Consider the following 7,553-nt stretch of genomic DNA (forward strand, 5'->3'; position numbering starts at 1 on the left):
CTATATGCCCGGGCTGTCCACAGGAATAGCACACTCCAAGTCCTAATCTACACGGAACTCCAGGATGATATTTTCCACACTTCTGACAATTCAGATCCTGCTGTGGCTGCTTCCCAAACCTTTTTCCTTGATTAGCAGTAATATTCGGCCTTCTATAATTACCCTGACCCTGAGTCTGCTGCGGAACAAAGCCTCCACGCTTGAAATTCCTACCTCTCGGAGCAAAGTTCCTCCCTGAAGGCCTCTAAAAAGGCACCCTCAAACTTCCTTTCTCTGCTGCCGCCTTCCTCACACAATCCTCAGCCACCGTACTCTTATTCACCAATTCAGAAAACACCCTGATCTCCATTGGGGCAACGAAGCTCAGAATATCGCTCCGAAGACCTCCCTCATATTTAATACACTTCCATTCAGCAAAATCTTCAGGCGCACCTTGACAGATACGAGAAAAGCGACATAACTCCTCAAATTTACTGGTATACTCAGCAACAGTCATTTGTCCCTGCTTTAACTGCATTAATTCAAGTTCCTTGGCATTTCTAGCTGAATTAGGAAAGTATTTCTTATAGAACTCTGTCCAGAAAACCTCCCAAGGAATCGCAGCACCATCAGGCTGCAGGATACGTCGTGTTCCCTGCCACCAATACTGAGCTTCACCTTGCAACTGATAAGTTCCAAATTCAACCCATTGCTCTTCAGGAACCTGTTGTTCCTGTAATGCCCTTTCCATAGCCTGAATCCAATTATCTGCATCAGTGGGATTTGAGGTTCCCCTAAAAGTCGGAGGTCGAACTTTCAGAAATGTAGCAAGTGTCATGGGACCGTCCTCATCATTATTGTTCCCATGATTACCCTGATTTATCTGATTACCCAATGCCTCAGCTGTTGCCTGCATAGCTGCAGCCATATTTCCCAAGGCAGCCATAAAGTCTACTGGATCAGTCCCTGTGGGTACAGGAGTAACGGTGCCTGTCCTACCTCTACCTCGCCCGTGACCGCGTCTGCGAGTCGACATCTGGTCCCTATACACACCAAACAGGTGATATTAAGTTGATCAGTCTCAATATCGCAGGTCTAATGCTTTAAGTTCCAAATGCATGCTCACAAACGTTTATGCCATATATATCAATCAGATATCCTAATAGCACATAAACACATATACAGAGAATGCACAGAAGCACAATCAGTCCGTCTTTCAGGCTCTATAGGAACGAACTGCTCTGATACCATTAATGTAACACCCTACCACACAAAGCATTACTCTTAAGTCGTAAAACAGAGGTGATGTGGTATTACGACCTCTAAAATAAAATAAGTACATATAATAGCAGAAGAGTTATAATATACTAGGAGCCTTGAAGGATAGGGGAAATAAAAATCGCGAGATAAAAGCGCAACGCTCAAGGAACGAGTTAACTTGCATGCTAAGAAAACCGTAACTGTCAAACATAAGATAACAGAAGTAGGAATAGAGTGCCAAAGATACAAAATAACAAGCTCCTAACTCAGCCTGCGAAGTCAAGACTGGCCGGAGAATATTTACACATATATACATACATATCCAAAACCCAAAAGTACATACACACAATCCTGCCTCTCCATAAACCTCTAAGAGGATCAAAAAGGACAAGTTATGCGGAGAGAAAGCTAAGTACATATATATACATCACTGTACAACAAAACTATACAACAACACTATCCAGTAACCCCTCCGCTTTAAGAGTCCAGACGCCTAACGAGATGGCTCCCGACCTGCATCTGAAAAACAACAACATAGTATGGAATGAGAACCGGAGGTTCTCAGTATGGTAAAGGTGCCACACACATAATATATAAGGTCCTGGGAATGCCAGAGGCAATCCTAGAACGCCGACACTCAGATTGTAGAGCTTAAAGTATTAAACAGAAGCTATAAAAGGTGGTTTCCTAAAAATATTTAATTCTAACTTAACCTTAAATCTAATTCCTATACTGCCATTCCTCCATACCTCCAATTCCATCATGCATTTTCACAGACAAATAAACAGATAAAGGCAAACACAAGAAAGTTACAACTACTGCAGGTAACAAATACACATTTAGCATGGCAAATACAGATAGGCACACCCAATTAGAGCACAAGCAAGTAATTCAAGTAATATGCATATGATGCATGCCTGTCCTATGGCTGATGAGGCTCATCTGTCGGTTATCCAGCCAACCCGACAAGTCTGAATTGTCCTTAGACTGTCCCCCGACGTGCATCCCCAAGAGTCTATGCATAGATTTTTCTCAAATAATCAATATTGCTCAATGGGGGTAACATTCCCGGGAATTTATATAGTGCCCGGTCACACTTACGTCGTAGGGTCAACAGAGTATCGAGTTTTTAACCTGGTACACGTGGTGGCAAGCCACGGCACTTAATCCAGGGAATCTCGTATCTCAGATTATTCAAATTCATAAGCCATATAAATAATTCAATTATAATTCCTCAACATCCACATCATTCTCAATTGCATCTCATTCATCATCATACATTAAACATATTCAATCCTTATCCTTCATTATCACACCTCCCATTCCGTCCATCAATAGTTTCAATTCAAAACATAATTCATTCTTTTCTAAGAATCAAACTTCAAACTTAAAACATACTCACTTTCTTAATAACTCAAAATCAAACCATATAACATTTAAATCTAAATCTCTTTTAAATAATCATCTAAACAAAATCTCTAATTTTTATAAAATTTCGGCAGCATCTCCTCTAAAACTCGGACTTTGCCACCCTTTTCGGGTCCAAACCTGCTTTCTTTTCAATTCAACATACCCTTCCTCATCATCATAACAGTCACCACAATAAATCTACTTCAGATTAACAATTATGTTCATACAATATTTAAATCCAACAACCAAAATTCAACTAAGGATCATAGTTCACTAACCCTAGGCTTCTAACACATAATATCTCAAATCAATAATTCACCAAGTCATTAGCACTAAACCAACCATGTTCATCAACAATAACATTCACCATCCAAGATTAATAACTAATTATCCAATAAACTTCAACCAAATATATTCATCAACAAATTACTAAACATTAAACATACATCTGCATTCCAACTTATTCTATGGCCGTCTAGCCTAAGTTTTCACAGAACATTATATATTAAATGCAAGAAACCTAAACCATACCTTAGCCGATTTCCAGGTAATGACCAAAGCTATTTATTCAAAACCAAGACAGCCCCTCAAAACTCAACTAATCCGCTTCCTCCAAGTTCCAGTATTCACAATTTCAAGCTCCAATTATTTATTTTCAACCTAATACACATTCATAATACATATATACCCAATTTAATACTCAAAGCTCAAATTTAATGAAATTAAAATAGAATTATCGTATCCTCACCTTACCCAAGCTTCACATAAGCAAGAGTGAACGTTTCTCTCAAGCTAATTGGATCCTAAAACATCAGAAATCAAAGAAATTCAATATTCCCACTTAAAATTCGAAAATTGGGGCAAGATGAAGCTGAGAGTGATTAAAAAAGTTACCTATGAAATTGTTCCGATAGAAATGTAGAGCTCGACGCGGTGAACGCGTGGCCGCAAACGGTACGGCGATTGGAGCTCGGATGGAGAAGTTACGGGGATCGGAAATTTACGTTAGGGTTACGGGATATTTCTCGTTTCTCTTCTCCCTGGAAGCTGAAAGCTTCGTTGCTGCAGTAATGAGGGAGAAGACAAAGCTGGGTTCATTTAATAGGGCTGGTCCGGTTGAACCGACAGCCCGGTTCGGGTCCGGTTCAACCGGTTCGGTCCTTTCGGTCCATTCTTGGACCGTTTTCTTCAAAATTAGTGTCAAAATTCTCGTTTCGATGAGCTCTACCCTATTTTGATATAATATTCGCATTTCTAATCCTCCTTATTAAAAAATAATTTATTAACTAATTATCTACTAATTTAACCGGGGTTTACATTTATTAATAATTTTTATTTATTTTTTTATTTTTGTGATCTTTACCCAAAGAGAAAAATAAAGCTAAAAGATCAGAAAAGTAAATAAATAAATAAATAAATAAATAATAAAAATTACTAAAATTTTAGAAAAAAAATTGTTAATATAAAAATTATAAAAAATAAATAAAAAATTATTAAAGATATATTTGTCTCTTTATAAAAAGATTTGGTTCTTCTTCTTAAATATTATAAAAAGATTTGGTCTTTCTTAATAATTTTAATATTAAAGGTCCTTTTTAATAATTAAATCTTCCTAACGGTCCTTTACAATAATTTTCCCTTTTTTTTTATATCCATAATATGATTATTATTAAAAATATTATACAAAGACAAATATTTTAAAAATAGAATAGAAAGAAATAAACATAATTTTATTAATTTAAATACGTGAAAATTTTTCTGTCTGATATAAATTTGAATTTTATAAACACTAAATTGCATAATATTAGATATATATTGCATATTATAATAATTTTATATTATTTTTTTATTGTAATTTAACATTAACTAAGATTTGAAATATTATTTGATATCGTATAATTTTTAAAAAATAAATATAAATTTAATTTGTATCTATTGTCTTCACAGAAATAAAAATGTAACAATCAGAAACTATAAAAATATATACTAAGTAATTGCATATTTAAAGTATTCATTTATTTAAGAAGGGATACACTACAAAAAAACATAGGAAAAGTAAACGAGAAGATCGAATATAGCCATAGGCCTTTAGGTATAGAATACCTTGAAAGAAAAAAAAAATTAAAGGAGAAGAATGTTACTACAACCATTGAAGAAAAATGTGTTTAAAGTTCTTGCTAACTTAAATATCGAAGTCTCTTGCAGGTACCACCTTCACTTCCTCACGAAAAATTTGGATTTTGACACCTTGACGTAGCACAAGTCAAATGTTGTTACAAAAAAAGTTTAGACTTCACATTCAAGTCCAAATTACCATTTTAAGTAACTTTTAGAATAAGTTATATTTTAGTCTTTTTTCATTTTTATGTAATTCATCGGAAGCTTCCATGAATTACGCATTTAAACATAATACGCAAAATTCCAAAATAAACTATGATAGTTAAGCATTTGAACATAATCCATAGGAGGGACGGAGTTTTGATGAGTAATTAACATAATGTAGCGAATTATGTGCAAATAGAATACGTGAGAGGGAGCCATAAACTACGTTGAAATAGAGGCATAACCTATTGGAGGCTACCATGAATTGCGAAGGGAGAACCAAATTATCATTGAAGAATAGTCCTTCAATGTCTCAATATATATATATATAATGGTTGCCAAATGGGTAATTTTGTTATGGAAAACTTGGTTAATGTTTGAATTCAGGTTGATAATTCAAGAATAAATTTGGTATTTTTGTGCTATATATTTTCTGAATATACAATAAAAAATGTCTATTTATGAGTCAAAAATATAATCTAATTAGGATAATAAAATTAACTTAATTAATATCAAATTAAATAAATATAAAATAAAGATAAATAAGACATGAAGAATACGATATGAATATGTTGGGTAAGGATCGAGAGCTGATTCAGGAAGTTTTTGAAGTTTTAAAAAGTTTGCTTATATTCGGTAGTCCACTCGCATTGGTATCTTGTCTTAAGTATGAAAAACAAGGGTAGAAATTTTAGGATCGACCCTTCCAAGAATTTGAATTAGACTGTCAAACTTCTATTTAATTGCTGGACTTCTTTGAAGGAAGTCAGACTTTTTATATCAAGTATTGCTTTCCACTTGTCCAAATTGGTTTCGATATCCCTTTAGATGAGCATGAAGCCTAAGAACTTTCTGGCGTCCACTGCGAATGTACACTTTAAGGGATTTAGTCTCATCTCATACTTCTTTATTATGTTGAATACCTTGACAAACATGTCGTCCACGTATACTTCCATCAGTTTTCCAAGGTGAGATGAAAATACCTTGTTAATTAGTCATTGATATATGGCTCAAGTATTTTTCAACCCAAAAGGAATCACCACATAACAATAATTGGCTTTTAGCGTGATGAAAAAGATCTTCTCTTAGTCCGGCATATGTACATCGGAATTTGGTTATATCCTAAATATGCGTCCGTGAAAGACAAATATCTATATCTTGAAGCCGAATCCACTAAAGCATCAATACTGGGAAGAGGGTAGGGATCTTTAAGACATGCTTTAATAAGGTCGATATAGTCAACACATATTCTCTATTCACCGTTCTATTTTTTTTCACAAACACGACATTGGTCAGCCACAAAGGGTACTTCACTTCTCTTATAAATCCAACTTCTAATTATGCTTGGACCTGCTCTTCAACGACTAGCGCTCTTTCTGGACTGAGCTTTCGCCGTTTTTGCTGAACAGGTCTTGAGCCCAGATATACAGCAAGCTTATAACTCATGAGGTCGGGAGTGTATTCTATGCATGTCTGAGGCTTTCCACACAAACAGGTCGAAATTTTTTTGTAAGAATTTAATGAGATCTGCTTTTAGTTCTTTGTCCAGGTTTGTTCTTATGCTTGTTGTCTTTCTGGCTTGATCTTCAATTTAAACCTCTTCAGCCTTTTCACCAGGTTGTGGCCTTAGTTCTTCTTGTACTCGGATACCACCAAGCTTAATAGTGTTGACTTCTTTTTTCTTAATGGCTCTACGTAAGTTCAGGATTTCATTGTAGCATTTTCGTGCCAACTTTTGATCTCCTCTTATGGTGGCAATTTTCTCTGAAGTTATAAATTTCATGCAGAGATGAGGAGTGAAAATGACCGCAGCGAGTTAGTCTAAAGTTGTCTAACTTATCAGTGCATTATAGGCTGATGCTACGTCAACCATAATGTAGTTTATACTTAAAGTTCTGGACTTCATACATATACCAAAAGTAGTATGTAATTGGATGAAGTCGAGAGGTCGGATGGACGTGTCTCCTAACCCGAAAACAGTGTCGGGGTATGCTCTCAGCTCCTTTTCTTTCAACTCGAGTTTGTCGAAGACAGGCTTGAACAATATGTCGGCTGAACTTTCTTGGACTACCAGAATTTTGTGAAGATTTACATTGACGAGTATCATTGTGATCACAACGGGATCGTAATGGCCTGGGGTTATCCCTTGAGCATCTTCTTTTGCGAAGGAAATTGTGGGCAAGTAGAGAACTTCAAATTCTTCTCCAACTTGATAGTTATCTTTCAAATGTCTTTTACAAGAAGATTTAGTTACTCTGCCTCCTTCAAATCCTCTAGCTATCATGTAAATGTGTTTATTAGGGTTCGTGGTGGCCGATCTCGTCGATTCCTGTCTTCCTTGTCTCTCTTTCTTTTTTCTGGATCATTCGATCTTTTTGCAAGATATCTTTTTAATCGATCTTTTCTGGTCAGTTTTTTATCACATTTTTCAAGTCGTAGCAATCATTGGTAGAATGTCCATATAGCTTGTGATATTCACAGTATTCTGCTTGACTTTTTCCTTTCTTGTCTTTGATAGGACGAGAGGGAAGAAGTTTTTTGGTATGGCAGATCTCCCTATATATGTCGACAAGAGAAACTTG

At 35.6% G+C, this 7,553-nt stretch overlaps 1 long non-coding RNA gene across 1 annotated transcript; it reads right to left on the bottom strand.

The window, feature by feature from the left end:
- Positions 1-1,471: 1,471 nt before the first annotated feature.
- Positions 1,472-3,701, bottom strand: LOC148582052 (uncharacterized). Its single transcript, XR_015900079.1, has 4 exons — positions 3,544-3,701; positions 3,398-3,452; positions 3,181-3,309; positions 1,472-1,758 (listed from the first exon to the last, which is right to left on the bottom strand). It is a non-coding gene; the product is annotated as an uncharacterized LOC148582052 (long non-coding RNA).
- Positions 3,702-7,553: the final 3,852 nt, after the last annotated feature.

The sequence above is a fragment of the Arachis ipaensis genome, chromosome B10 (genome assembly GCF_059453495.1).
Source record: "Arachis ipaensis isolate K30076 ecotype BB chromosome B10, ASM5945349v1, whole genome shotgun sequence".
In the NCBI taxonomy this organism is placed as follows: Eukaryota; Viridiplantae; Streptophyta; class Magnoliopsida; order Fabales; family Fabaceae; genus Arachis; species Arachis ipaensis.